The sequence below is a fragment of the Nematolebias whitei genome, chromosome 22, assembly GCF_014905685.2.
Source record: "Nematolebias whitei isolate Nwh7 chromosome 22, NemWhi1, whole genome shotgun sequence".
In the NCBI taxonomy this organism is placed as follows: Eukaryota; Metazoa; Chordata; class Actinopteri; order Cyprinodontiformes; family Rivulidae; genus Nematolebias; species Nematolebias whitei.
The window spans coordinates 10,082,415-10,098,658 of record NC_056519.1 but is presented as its reverse complement, the minus strand read 5'-3'; the positions used below and the strand labels follow the sequence as shown (position 1 = coordinate 10,098,658).

Below are 16,244 nucleotides of genomic sequence, written 5' to 3'. Positions count from 1 at the left end.
TGTGTGTGTGTGTGTGTGTGTGTGTGTGTGTGTGTGTGTGTGTGTGTCTGTTGGCTACACAGGGCAGGGCAGGCATTGGGATGTATCGCCACTTGTTTTGCCTTTATTTTTATTTGCTTTTCTCTCCCACAGCTGAAGAGATGGTATTGAAGTGGATTTTCATATTGGATTTTTCTCTTTTAAAACTGCTGTGGAGAAGTTTGACAGAAGAGGGGCAGTGTGACACACACACACACACACTTAAATCTCTAGTATACTCGGAGTGAAGACAATTACAGTGAACAGGAGATAAATACTTGCCAACACACATTTATGGCACAACAACTGCACTGCAGCATGACAAAACAAGTGCTTCCCCATGAACACACACCCACACATTTATAAAACTAATTCAGACCTGCAGGGAAAACAGAGCAGTTCTGTACCAGGCATGTTAGTTCCTATCATTTCAACCTGCATCTTGCACAGATTTGGACTCCAATCTGTTTGTGTAGGCGTGTGTTCGGCATATTAGGACATCCCCGTGGTGAATGATATAATCAAATGGTCAGTGAACTGGTAAAAGCTGGATTTCCCCTTGGCATGATGCTTTAAGTGTGTGACACAGGAAGTGCAGGGCTGGTATAAGAGAACCCCACAGAGAGTAAACAGTTGGCACTGAGTGATACACAGACTTACAGGAAGTAGAAATCTGTGAAAGCTACAGATGGAAATAACCGTATGACAGAGATAGACATAGATTTGGCTACACACAAAATAATACCTGCGCAAATTATTAAAATACAACCAAGCAAAGAAAAACAAAAGGTTTTCTTTTGGTTGATTTTTATACAAGCTAATTTCAGTTTACCAACAAGCTTAAAGGTTCATGTAAAACAAAGACCTTTACGTGAAAAAAAATAAATTAAGAGGTTGAAAATTAGGACAGAAGCAACAAAACGACAAGTTAATGTAACAAAGTCCATGCTCAATAATCCAGGTATACAATTCAACATTTTTCAGTCAGGTCATTTGGACAGTTTCTTTTTTTGTGCTGAAATGTTTCGCCTTCAATCCGGAAGGCTTCATCAGTCAAGGAAACACACAACAAAACTGATTCTTCCCCCAACAGCTTACTCCAAAGTGGAACAAACCAGTTTTGTTGGTGCTAAGATGGTCTCTTTGGTATGCCCCCTCCTCCATTGCCAGCCCTCTTAGTTAATGTACTTGTACAAGTGAATGTACTTAATAAAATGTGAAAAATGTTAAACGTCTATTTCTATTTAAGATTTAATGGGAGAATGAAATGCAAAAACATAAATATTGAAAAGAAAATTGTGTAATTGCCTAATCTTATAACTTTTTCAGTTAATGTGCCCCTGAGGAACGCAGATATCACCCTACGTCAAACACGGAGTGATAATGTTTTTGCTCGTGCCTGTCTCTGTGTGTGTGTGCGTAAGTCTGTGTCACAATCAATGACTGTACAATTACAATTCATTAACTTATGGAGTTAATCTGTTTCAAAATGACCCATCACAGCAAAGAAAACAGAAAAAAGCAAGGCTACCATATTTTCCGCACTATATGTCGCTCTGGAGTAAAGGTCGCATCAGTCACAAAATGTCTCATGAAGAGGAAAAAAAAAAACATACAAGTCGCTTCAGAGTATAAGTCGCATTTATTATGCGTCACAACTGACCCCCGGGGAACGTTGGCCGGTGTCGTGCCAAAAATCGATTGGCTACCACAGGAGCACACACAGAAGGACTCGCTGTTGCAGTTCTTCAAAATTTAATAAGCTTAACCCTAAAAAGTAGTGGTGTAACAGTACACGTGGATGTATTGAGCCGTTTCGGTACAGCATGTTCTTTTCGGTCAACGTGTGTACCGTTTCGGTTATTTTCTCACTCATTACATTTTTTTTAACGAGAGATTATGCGCCGAGGAACGAAATTTCCTAAGTGTGTTTCAGCACGGCGCTATTATCTTGCAGCACGCGTAGCATTAGCAGCCTAGCAGGCAACGAACAAGCCATCTCGTTGCGGTCTCCTGTTCGGAAACATTATGGCTTTCTTGTTAAAAGACAAGTGAACAAATCCAAAGCTGTGTCGACATTGTTTCATGGCGATTGGATCTGCTGCAGGCAACACGTCTAACTTGTTAACGCACTTGAAACAACATCATCCAAATGTGAACGTAGTTTGGTGCAAAGACAGATAACAGCAGCATTTAAACAACCTTTTATCAGGTAATTCAGATCGGTCCAAAGCAATCACACAAGCTGTAAGAGTTTTTAAAGCTCTGGATCTACGTCTGAATGCTGTTGATGCGCCGGCTTTAAAGTTATTGAGCCCCACTGCCTACGACATCCATCACGTCAAGACTTCAGTCAAAAAGTTGTAGCAACACTTTATGAAAAAGCTAAAACTGATCGTCAACATGCCCGACCCCAGATTTAAAGCCCTGTCACATTGATGATGAGCCAGAGAGGATATTCAACCACCTCATATGATGACTGTGCAAGAAGAGGTATTGTATTATTGTGAGCTAATTAACTTTTTTAATTTATTTGCAGTCTGAGGATGGCAACGAGCTAGAGCTTCTTCATAGAGTCACTCATAGAGTCTTCTTCATCCACCAGATCACCTCCATCTAAGAAGTCTGTAATGGCTGAACTTGTTTACTTGGCATATTTTCAAAATAAACATTTTGTAAGTCTTTATTTTGGTATTTTTTGCACCGAAAATTAACCGAACCAAACCCTCCTTGAAACTGAACTGAACCGAAATGAGATTTTAGTGTACCGTTACACCCCTACTAAAAACAATTAGTTGTTTGCTCGAAATTATAGCAAAGGTGTGACTCAGTTCAACTTATCTTTAATAAATGCACTTTAATGGTCAAAACAGCTTTATTTCGCCTGGACAGTGTGGCACCCAGGCGAAATGAAGCTGTTTTGTGTGGACCCCACCAGTTTATAAACTTTTGTTCTGCTGTTCGATTACCGTTTTGGGCACATTTTATTACCTCCAGTTTGTAATCTGCAAAATAGGATTTTTTGTTTGGGGGCATCTTACTTGTGTTAAGTTTTTCTCAGTTGCCTCTAAGTGAATGTTTGGACGGGTAGCGGTAGAAAAAAAATAAAAATATATAGTTGACAAAAGCCTAGAGGGCCCTCTCGCGGCTGCAAATGGTAATGTTTACTCTGGTTCATGTCTATGAATGAACATTTAAAGCGTCAGTCAAATTGCTTCGTGAATAGGGGAAAAAAATGTATACAAGTCGATTTGGACTGTACGTCGCAAGACTGGACAAATTATGACAAAAACAGCGACTCGCAGTTCGGAAAATACGGTATATTTGTTCAATGTTTGTAGATAAAGTTAAAATGTGTTGAAATTATAGCAGAAGATCCTTCACAACACAAATTCCAAGCAGTAACAGATCTTGCAAAATATCATGTATCATTGAACAAAATGTTATTTTCAAGGTTTGACCAAAACAACACTAGCTCCAGCATTTCTCAACTCTGTTATGAAAGGTGGCAGGCGAAATGCATTCCTTTAAGGAATGCTGGGCCTTTAATTTAATGTAGGGTCCCCACATTCGTGTCCATTCACCCGTAACCTGTGGATGTTACACTTTGCCTTGTGTACTGCTCAGCTTCAAAGAGTCAGTGAACCGTTACTTCTAAAGCTTGACATTTTGCTTTTAGAAACCTTGTAGTCTGGTTTGTCGTACACTGCTGGGCACCATTCACAAAAAGCAAGGAGTGTATAAAACACTGTTGAATTTGGCTTTACGGTGACTTTTAGAACAAGTTTGTTATAGTAGTAAATAACAGCTGCATTTGTGTCACTCCTAAAATGACTGATTGATTGTTTTAATCTAAAACAAACCACTCAAGAAAACTGAAAACAACTGAGGTGGTTTTAGACTTTACATAAGATTAACAAAAGAAAATTTGGCACTTGCAAAAATGGCAATATCTTCTGGCAAAAAAAAAAGAAGTGATGAAAGAAAGCTCGACTAATTCTTTAGGTCCAAAGAGAGAGCATAGACAAGTGCATCATTAGCCTGGCACCGAGTGTTTACATACTTGCCAGTGCCAGGTCTCCAAGCATGAAACAAATCTCCCTAATTATATTCTCTTTAAAAAAAATCTAATAAAATACAAAACTGTTTACAAAGATGGCACTGGGAGGGAGCTGTGCATGACTGCAACTAATATTTTAGGACTAAAAAGCCAGTAAACTGTTAATAATAATGTACGTGTGCTTATATGAACACGTCTAATTGTATATAAGCTATAGTATAAAAATTTATATCTATATTGTATAGGAAATGCTGTACATGTAAGTATAAGGGTAGACGTACGGCATCATTTATTGTTAATATGTGCAAAAGCTTTTGTTTTTAAATTGTATATTTTATTAAGACAACCAATACAAAATTGTTGCTTAAGACAAAAGGACATTGTTCAGTTTGTCTAAACAAACCAACTAAAGGCATATAATTGACATCAAGGGCAAAAAAAATAAATATATTTTATATATAGGCAGATGGAATTGTTCTACAGTGGTGTGGCACTGCAACAAATGACAACTGCCACTCACAGTGCATCAGCAGCCGGTCCACAGTCGATGTGTTTTATTAGATCCAATGCAATTGAATAGACGGAGAAAATAAAGTTAGAGGGGGCTTTTATTGTTTGAGGAAAAACGGCTGGAAAGTTGCCCCGGGGTTTAGAGGGCTGCGTGTAACTTTCCCAAACTCAATTCACTTATTTCATTTATTGGAAAGTAACTGACTTTCAGACACGTTTCTGCTCAGAAGGGATCAAAGAGTCTGTACATTACCCAAATGGTGCATTTACTTCCTAATAAAAATATGAAAGCTAAACTCAACACCTGAAGTCCCTAATTTTGTCAACCACATACTGAATGTGAGTCAATGATTTGGAACTAAAGCCTGTGTGTGAAGACAAGAAAGCCCATAAAAATATATATTTGCTAAGAAGTAATAAAATATGAGTGTGAAAACATGAGAACATAAACCCTTGAAAAGAAGACAAAATGAAACATCTGGAGACATAAATTAGGTTTCACAGCTATGCAGACGACATACAGCTGTATGTCGCTGTGTCTCCTAATTACGCAAGGCTGATACACAATCGGTTTAACTGCATTTTAGAGTTCAAGCAATGGAAGATAATTCAGTTCACACAGTTTAACCAGGATATAACTGAGTTCTTAGTCATCTGTCCAGAAACTTAAAGATGCAAGCCCTGGGAATGGATCCAAGCAGTCAGGCTAAAAATGTAGGTGTCATCTTCAATTCTGACCTCAACTTTGAGACCCACGTTAAATGTGTTGGTAACATTGGAGAATATCTTTTGAAAAAGATTTACACAGCATAACACTTTCTCACTCAAGCTAATGCAGACCCTAGTTTGTGCTTTTTTAGCTGCAGACTGGACTAGTAATGGTTTTCTATTGGTTGTTTCTAGGAAAATTTTAATTTGCAATTACTTCTAAATGAAGCTAAAAATGTGTTAAGGAAAATCAGAAATAGGGTACACATCACCATTTTTCTAAATCTCTACACCAGCTAACTGCTTTCAGGACTGATTTTACAACCCTTCTATTATTTTTTATAAAGTTTGTAAGGTTGTTTTAGTTCATCATAAGGGAAAGAACTGTTATTACTCAATGGATCATCAGGTCTTCTGGAACCAGGGTGTTAATTTTCCCAAAGGTGTGAACTAAAACATATGGCCTCGATTAATCGTCATCGTCACCTCTGCAATCAAAATAAAGTCATAAATATAGCGTATTAAAAATAAACTTATTAAAGTGCTGCACACAAAAATAGTTAAGAGACAATGCCGAACACAAGACTTAAGAATACTAACAAAAATAAAAATGTTTAAAATATAAGACAAACTATTTAAATTATGACAATGTCAACTCTCATGGTGTATTAAAAGCCAGTGAGTGCAAATGTGTTCTAGAATTAGACTTAAACGCAAAGAATGAACAACCAAAAACCTGAGGATACAGTATCTGAGTGTTATAGTTTGTTGCACAGGCAGATGAACGATTGTTCTGACATCCTGAAGTTACGCAACCAATGAACTGTGAAACCGGGTAAAATAACGTCCCACCACTGAGTAGCTCTGTTATGGTAAATGGTAAATGGACTGTACTTATATAGCACCTTTCTATCCAATTAAGATACTCAAAGCGCTTTACACCACAATCTGTGCCTCATTTACCCATTCATACAGCACTCTACTAGATCTCTACAAAGCTAATGGAACAAATTATTCTAAAGAGACTAATCAGAACTTTAGATCACATTCATACACCGATGGGACACACATCGGAGGTGATGAGGGGTTCAGTGTCTTGCCTATGGACACTTCGGCATGTGAGTGCTGATAGATTCGAACGCAAAACTCTTGCATTGGAGGACGACTGCTCTAACCACTCAGTCCCATGTGCCCACACTAGGTCTGCTGCGATTATTATTATTTAGCGGGCAAATCATCTGAAACACACACACAGCATATGTATGATTAAACAGTATTTTATCAACATTTATGTACTTTTACGCTCGGCCTTTAACTTTATTGCATGCTATAGCAAAATAGCATTTTAGCTTACCCGAACACGTCGTTTAGCTCACATCCTGTCTTCTATGTCGTAGCGCTCTAGGGCTTCCCACACGCTCTTGTACTTCTCGAGATCTTTGCCTCGCTTCCTGAAGCCGTTTCTGGCTCTCTCGTCTTCAACGGCTTTCAAAAAGCCACAGACTGAGAAGAAAGATGCACAAAGCTACGATACCCTCTTTTTAGCTTTATGGTCGTCTTCTTCTAACAAGTTTAAGTGATGGCTACTAAATAGGTTAATAGAGCACTACCACCACCATCTGGTAAGGCATGTTGGATTCTGGACCCCGCCCACTAGAACCGGTACTGAAAGTAAATGGAAACACAACCCGTACTGTACCGAGTAGAGTAGAGCCGTGCTGTACCAGTACTACAGGTACTAATGAATAAAGGGCAGTAGTTGATTGAAAAAATAAAATAAATAAAAGGATACATTTTCAGAGCTTAAGAGTCCAAAGAATTTGTTTCTGTAAATAGCTATGCATTGCTGCATTAGATAAGTGCTGTGTAAAAAAGTTTTGATTGATTGATCAAAACACAATTTGTAAAAATAAATAAAATTAATAATAATAATAATAATAATAATAATAATAATAATAAATAATAAATAAAATTCAATTCAAATTCAATTCAAATTCAAAAATACTTTATTAATCCCAAAGGGAAATTATTTGTTGTTGTAACTTGTTTTCCTCATTTCATTAAGAGATATTATAGATACTGATGGCTGTAGACGGGAAGGATCTCTTGTAAAGGTCTGTCCCACAGTGGATCTTAAGAAACTGGCTGCAGATGCTGTCCAAACTGTCCACCCAGACTCGGCTGGCCTCTCGGTTCCCCCGGACTGTAGGATCGCCCGAATGCCGGGCAGAACTCCTCCCAGAGCGATGGCCACTCCTCCCAGCAGTCTGCCGAGCTCGTCGTCGTTGCGGACAGCCAACTGTAGGTGCTGATGGACGATCCTGTCCTTCGCTGTCATGACCCATGTTTCCTGCTAGTTCCAGGATCTCAGTGGTCAGGCACTCAAGCACAGCTGGCAGGTAGATGAGAATGCGTCCACAGAACATCCTTTTCAAATCATTTGAAATTTGAGGCAGTTGTTGAGATATTATTTAAGCTATTGAGATGTTAATCAGCTGCTGTTGGTTATACAAAAACTGCCTTGTTGCCATGGTGATGCATCAAAACAAATGTCCAAAACTAAAGAAGTTTCAGTAAAAATCCTTTCAGCTGCACAGCATCCAATACCAGAGGAAACAATCATCCAAAAAAATGTGATTTACATCCAGAAAAAGAGGAATTAAAGTTTCCAAGAGCAAAATCTCAGAATGAAAGTAACAGAGCTGCTCCAACATGCAGCCACCTGGAGCGGCACAATTCAAGTTACTTCCGTTACGGATACCGATATCTGAATTTTAGTATCAGTTGATACAGATCTGATACTTATCTGATACAGAAAAACAGTGCTGAATTAACTTAAGACATTTGTTTTATTTTAATTTATTTATTTTATTTTAACAGAAAAATATATTGAATTACAATTGTTTTGAAAACTCTGCACCTGTACAGCACACTTAAGCCCACCGATAGCTTCACAAGCTTGGTCAAACGTAAAAACAACACAACTTTAGTTTGTTCAGTCAGTGCAATTACGAGTCTAACATCCAATGTAAAATAAATAAAAATAAAGATACTGAAACTGACAAAAAAAATAGGTTGACAACTTTGATCAAACATGAAAAAAATTAACTTTAACAAGCCTTTCAAATGGTTCAGAAATTCTAAATATAATGTAAAATAAATAATAAAGGAGCTGAAATAAGATGAAAAAACTATAGCTTCACTAGCTTGGTTGGCAGATATTTAAAATAAACATCAATCAGCGCCTGTCCTTATGGATTGGTCACATTGTCACTGATACCCAATCAATAATTTTTCTATACGGTTACCAATACTGAAACTAACATCAGAAAGGTGCATCTCTTCTGATACCTTATCAATAATTTTTCCACCCGATATTGGTACCGATACCGATATTAATATTGGATCGATGCAACTCTAAAACTAGGCTGTTCAACTGAAAACAAGGATTTGAGTCAGATCTTATAATATAATCACCACTCCTTCTGCTTTACTTTGTATTTTGTTAGCATTATCTCACTACACTACATCTTCTAGCACTCACTGGATTCAAGCTGTTGGATCAGAAGTCAAGCTGTTCAAAGACTCAACTGATTCATAATTCCATTCAAACTTTCCTTAACCTTTGAAAATGCTGAACTAAAATCTCAGCAAGGTGCGCCAACAAACTGCAATACTTCTACAGAGACGTCCCACATGGCAACAACACTTCCCTGCAATATCTGACTGTACACACGTTTCCCTAATATTATCAAAATTAAATTAAATGTACATTTTAGGAGTTTAAAATCACAGTAATTGGATTTATTTTCTGGAGTTCAAGATGTTTCACCTTAATTCAGAACTGAAATGTGCTGAGTTGCAGTTTAAAAAGCTTGCAACAAACTACAGAAAATAAATCCAGCTGCTCTGATGCTCAACTTTTTGGATTTGTCATGTCTTGGATGTCTGACAGTCTAGACTATCAAAGATTAGATCTGTGAGGAGCAAGCCCAAAACAATTTCCCAACACCAAGCACTTCAGGATACCTTCATATGTTTTCTTTGTGACTGACTGGAGCTGTTTTAGTAACAAAAAATAAATAAAAAAGAACATAACTAGTTAAGGGCTGACTGGTGTAATTTCAGTTGATTTATAAGATTGAGCTAATAATGCAGCATATTGTGGAAGCAAAGTGTTAATTAGTGCAAAAGAAAAACAATCCTTCAAGTTCAAAACCCCAATATCAAAAAATAAAAGCTTGCATTGACAACATGCCCAAAAATCAGTACTTGAAGACATTAAATATTAACATTTCACTGTGGAAGGTCAAAATATAAGACATGAGGAACAAGGACAACCTGACCCACACAGTGAGGATAAGTGCAAATCATTTCATACAGAGCAGAGAAACAAAGAGACATGCACACGGCTGCATGGAAGGTTCTGCTGTGTACTCTCTTCTCAGTTTCAATTTGCATGATCAAACTGACAAAAGTGAGAGTGCATAACTTTGAAGGTAGTGAGCAAAGAAAACCCCCGCTGCTCGCTCTAACATGGAGACATGATTCCTCTTATGTCCTCAAAACATCGCTCACTCTGAATTCTGCCGTCTATTGCTCTTTTCTACTTTTATGAATCTGCTCTTCGCAAATCGTGATCATTTCACTTGAGAGTTTTAGCTCGGTCACTTTCTTTGCATCGTCACCAAACCACCAGGAAGTCATGAAGAAAATGTTGTGCTTAAGTGTAGGATGAGAGGAGCTGATGTGACCCACTGATAAAGCAGATAATGGATTCTTTATAATCCCTTCGTGTCTCTTTATCCTGAGAGCCATGGGCTCCTACCACTACATCTTCACAATCACAGTGAGATTGTAATCTGTCACCCAGACCGATGCAACAGTGAAACTGGATTTTCATTTTTATGAGTGGACTGTGAGGTTCCATTAACATTTATTTGCTCCCTGTTTTGCATCACTTTCTCTCTTGTGCACATTGATTACTGTATTGATTATGGGTCTGTGAGGAGGAGGAGGACGTGTATCTCAACTCACAGCACACAAACGGGTACAGAGAGGGGGGAAAAAACACAAAGTGACTGATACAAACAGATGTTTCTTCATATGGAGGCCTGCTCAACAGAAATGTGTTGATATGTAACTGAGTCCAGACATTGATTGGTTTGCTAGGTCATGTCGGATTTGCTGATATCCAATTTAGCAGACTGATTTTTCTTTAAAGTTAGATTAAAACTGTTTCTAACCCCTAGTTGAAATTAAACTCGACTATATGTTCATATAATTATCACCCGCAACTAGGAATGTGCAATATGGCATGAAATTCATATCACGATATGTATTGTGAAGGGTGGCGATAACGATATATATCGCAATATGATTTTGTTATAAAACTTGCAAAAAAAAACATTGAATGTCCTTTTGCCATCATATATTTTGAATTAAGAGAATTCCACTACTAGGTCCAGAGAGTTTTTAAATAATAAATAACTCAAGTATTAGGCTTCTTTCTTGTAGTGCAAAATTTCTATTGTTTCTACCGCGTACCGTTTATATCGCGCATTCCTACCTGCAACCAAACGCAAAAGACAGATTATGGTTTTGCAAGGGTGTACGCATGTTTCTGTACAATTATCAAAATTTCTTATAAACCACCCAACCGTCAGAAAATAATTATTCAATGTAGCTCCACACCAAGTCAAGATGTTTGCCACAGATAACTGACGCTAGCAAACAAAAATAAAGACTGTAAACGTAATAAAATTTACAGATGTTGAGCTAAATCTGGAGTGGTAGTAGCAGATGTTTATAAGATATATCCTTAGCTAACATACCACATGATCTCACAATATCTCATGAGATCAAAAATACTGCAGCTTTATAATAAGTTGATTTTTTTTGTCTATAACTAGCCTGGAAGCAGATGTGCATTCCTTCAGGGAATGTTAGGCTTTAATACGGTTTATAGTTAAAACTTGCAATTATTCTGTAAAACACCATGTTAAAGCTGTAGATCTATATATATATATATATATATATATATGCTACTGATGCATTGGACAGATATTTAAATCTGTTCAATGCATCCCTCATTAACCAGATCAACATTTTTATTTATTTTTAGACGCCTCGAAACACTAAAGTGAACCAACCAAAAAAATGACACCAGCTGGCTCTGTAAAGAACAGCAGCAGTCTGAGGAGTAAAGTGAAGCAGACATGCGTTTGTTTCCTTTTAGAATAACACCTTGGAGATATTAAAAGACCTAAGTGAGTTGTATTTGCTTTTAATTTCCAAATTACTTTGATGCATTAAAAATATTCATATTGCAAATGGAAAATATTAAAAGAAATCTGTAGGAAGGGAAAATTTTGAAAAATGTTATAAATTCCATTAATGTCATATATAAATAAAGGATATATAGTATTATTTTATGCTATAAAGTCGTCAAAAGTCAAATTTTCCTTTATTTTGCTCTTTGATTACCAGAAAATAAAGCAGTTAACTGATATTTTTTAAATTATATTTTAACTTTTTTTTTTCCCAGCTGGTCCCTTCTTAAAGAGTCACCACAGTAGTACAGTCCTTTAAGATTTAGGGCTATACAATAAATCCTGTATCCAGAATTCATTACTGAAGCCCTGAGTTTGACATAATTACAGTCAAAGTTTCCCTTTGAAGACAAAAATTATCAGCTCAATAAAACAAACATGGACTTTTATAATTTATGAAGAATATGGTGCAACTTTCTTTATTGGGATGTTGGCAAGAAAAGCTGAACCTCTACCATTTGGACCCTCTGACTATAGCGTTTAGAGTTTAGAAACATTGTTTAGAATATTGCAAGAGTGTGGGAAGGGTTTAAAACACATTTACAGTAGTCCCTCGCTACTTTGTGGTTCGTTTATCATGGATTTGCTCTATTGCGGTTTTTCAAAACAAGATTGAACATGACACACAACTGGCTGATTGATGGATGACCCCCACAATCTGCATGGAATTTTTATTTAAAATATATATTTTTTTTTAATTATTTAGCACCTGCTGCTCCTTTGTGCAGCCCAGAGCTGCAGGATAAGCTTCCTCCTGCAGCTGATCAGCTGATCTGCGTGTGGAGTGGAGAAGTGGGCGTGGCCAAGAGCGCTTGCAGGAGGCTGAGAGCAGCAAAGGCAGAGAGCTGAAATCATGACATTCTGTGCTCTTTTAGAGTGTTTAGAGCTTAGAAACATTGTTTAGAATATGCAAGAGTTCCTACTTTGTGTTTTTTCACTTTTCGCAGGGCTTCAGGTTAAGGATCCCCCGCGATAAACGAGGGATTACTGTATTTCAAACTGAAAGACTATCTGCAAACTGGGCTCTTGACTATGCAGATGAAAGTAACCCATACACGCAGCCATACGCTGCAGCTTCTCTGCAGCAGCTGACCCTCCGAGTCAGTTCCTGACTTTTGGGGAGAACAAGAGAAAGAAGAGAATGTTCTCTTTTTATTGGAAAAACAATCTGTCCTAATCTGCAGAGAGATGACTCTCATCACACCCCCACCACCACAATTCATTCACTCCCATCCCTTGTTCCCAGCAGCAGAGCCTGCCGCCCACTCAAACAGACACACATTTCCAGATACTTAAACCGAGATGCTCTTTTATCTGCAGTGACGCTCCTGGGGGTAGGTGTGTGTGTTCTACTATGAATGTTTTCACAGTGTCACCAATCAGGAAGCAGGAAGTCCCCTGCAGCAGCTTTTATATCATGTCTTCCTTCAAACAAACAAAAACAGCTACATGAACTGATTTACTCGATGTAGGAAAAGTGGAAAAAGTCCATTTGCTCCAAGTAAATGTGCCAAAGCTCGTCAAAGCTTAAAACAAATGTTTTAAAATAGAGCATAGACCCATTTCTGGTGGGATCCCTCAAGACTTGACATGCATTCCACTGTGATTAGATCCCAGGACAACAGGCTACTTCTCATTGGGGTTTATAAAAAGAAAAGGATAATCTAAAAATTATAGTGCTAGTGCATCGCAAGGAGGACAGAAGGATGGGTCGCTGGTGTGCCCTTGGGCAAGTTCTAACCAACTACTTTACTATTTAAAGAATTCAGGATAAGCAGCTCTGAATATTCACGGGGATGTCCTGCACACTGTTGGTCACTGAAACCAACCGAATCTGTGCGAGCCTTGAAGAGAGCCAAGTGCGTTTCTGATTCATTTTCTCGCTCACACTTTCACCAGATGGACTCAGAATTCAAGCTGTTCTCACCTCGTGACCACTAAACAGCTTTGATTTGAAAAGTTCACCTCTAAATGTAGGGCATAAACCTGCTTTGAACCTTGTTTTGAGGGTAAATGGGACAATGACAATGGGAGTGGACGTTAACAGAGGTTGCATGTACAACTTTTTCCCCACACATTTTGTCTTGAGCTGGTTAAGGTGATTAATGGTCAAAACTAATCTGGAACAAATTTCAAAGATCCTATTGTTTGACAGAAATGCTGATATTAGCTCAGCCAGCTTTTGCCTTGCCGTCAGTTATAAAAAGAAAATCTCATAAAGTTGTCCTTCTGCCTCAGACATCGCCATCTCCCTGTGGCCAGTGGCTTACATTTCAAAGCACTTTCTGTCTCAAATGACCAGACAATCAATGAGCTCTCCTCAGTTAGCTGAGTCCTAGCGTCTGGTAACTCCAGTGAGGTTACTGTGTGTGTAAAATGTGCAGGAGTGTGTGAGTACAAAAACAATGGTGTGTGTGTGTCTTTGCATCAATGGGTTACCAGATAGGAGCTTTTAGACCAAAACTCCAGTCCCATATCTGATGAAGACTTAGGCTAATTGAGTGGCTTCTAAATGCACAGAAATACACACTGTTGGGTGTCTGAGACACTGAGAATGACACACACAAACACACATATACACAAATGTCCATGTATTTTTTTAAAAAACGTACGTGACTGTCTGGATTTGTCTGCGATACATCGCTATGCAAATGTTTGTAACACTTGCATGCATATAGGTTTAAACTTCACTTTTAAAATGTTCTGTTTGTTTAGTTTAAAAAAAAAAAAAATGTAAACACTGATACAAAATACAAATTTTCCAATATACATGTATCAACTAGGGTAAATACAAATCTGATAAAACTATAATTGTATAATTGCCTAAATTGACCAAAAAGGTGAAGAGTGAAGAATTGACTCGACTTGTTCAAACTTTGGATGAGTCCATGAAAACAAAAAATAAAGTGTAGTTGTCAGTTTACATTTTTTTCTTTTTCCATTTTATAAAAACTTAAATGGAAAATACTCTAACATCTAATAGTATAACTCATTCTTGTACTTATATTTTATGTTGCTTTACATTTTGTATGTATAATCTGTTTTTAGTTCTTTATAAAGAAATTGATAAATTGACTAAACAGGCTTTTTTTTTAACTCATTTTTGCCTTTGTAAAAAAAAAAAAAAACAGTTTCTATTAAATTTATACTGGTTTAGTCTGATTTGGAATGTTGCCTGGACACGTTAAATATAATTTGAGCAGAACTAATCAAGTCAAGTCTGACAGCATCAAAGTATGTGTATTAAAAATAAATTTTCAGAAGAAACGAGTATTTTTTTTTTTTGTCGACATTTAGCTGTCCGTCGTCATCACTCAAATCAGACTAATAAAGCTAAAATCTGACTGTGTTTATGAAGTAGTCCATGATCACTGTTGGGTCACTGTTTGTGAAATATGCCTCCACCCACATTATGTGACGACTAAATCTGTCAATGAACTCAATTGCAATGCCATATGGCTTCAAGTTTATCATATAGACCATATGCCACAGTACGTTGGGCCCCTTGATATTGTACTGCCGACGTAGAAGTTCATCATTTTATCACAGTTGTAAGACTGATTTTTTGTGTCCAAGTTCTGATAATATTACAAATTTATTCTGGTAAAAGTACACGTTTATTCTCGTAACACAACTTTATTCTTGTATTGTTTCTACTTTATTCTCGTAATACTACGACTCTATTCTCGTAAATTGCGGCTTTATTCTTGTAATATTTTGACATTCTCGTACGACTTTATTCTCATCATATTACAACTTTATTATCGTAATACTATGACATTTTTCTTGTAATACTACAACTATTTTTGTAATATTATGACTTTTGTTGTATGAATTTATTCTTGTATTACAACTTTATTCCCATAAAACTAGGACTTTATTCTCGTAATATTATGACTTTATTATCGTAATACTATGACTTAATTATTATAATACTATGCCTTTATTATCATAATACTATGGCTGTATTCTCATTAAACAATGACTTTATTCTCGTAATACTATAACTTTATTCTTGTAATGACTATTCTCGTAACATTATGACTATTCTCGTAATACTATGACTATTCACGTGATACTATGAAAAAAAAACCTACTGCACGTTAACAGTTTCTGACCCTTTAGGGATATTTATTCAGCCAATGCAGGTTATCAGAAATTCTATCCTCACACGCACACACACACCCACCCACACACCCACCCCCAAACACACACACACACACACACACACAGGACTAACTACACATTTTACCTTCATCAATATTTAAACATGCAAAGGTTTTAAACAGCTGAGCAACACATTCATAAAGCACATCACATCATTTCTCTGCACGCACTGATTTTTGAAGGACTCTGTCATGAAGCACTTTGACAATATTTAATAAAAATTACAGTTTGCTTCAAGGTAGGTTTAAATTTACATAATTTAGATGAGTAGATATTAAAACTGGCTGTGAATCCTCTGAAGGAATACCAAAAAGTAAATGGAAGATAATCTTGCTCAACAAAATATAATTGTAAATGAACCTGAAATATTCAGGCCACTAAGTTTTTGCTCGTTTCTTTCTTTGTTTGATTGGTGTTTATATATATATATATACACGATATGCCACGAC

At 37.0% G+C, this 16,244-nt stretch overlaps 1 protein-coding gene across 1 annotated transcript in view; it reads right to left on the bottom strand.

Annotated features, from left to right (window-relative positions):
* The window catches only part of grm8a (glutamate receptor, metabotropic 8a), a 327,929-nt gene that overhangs the window by 251,773 nt on the left and 59,912 nt on the right, over window positions 1–16,244 (bottom strand). The window lies entirely within an intron of this gene.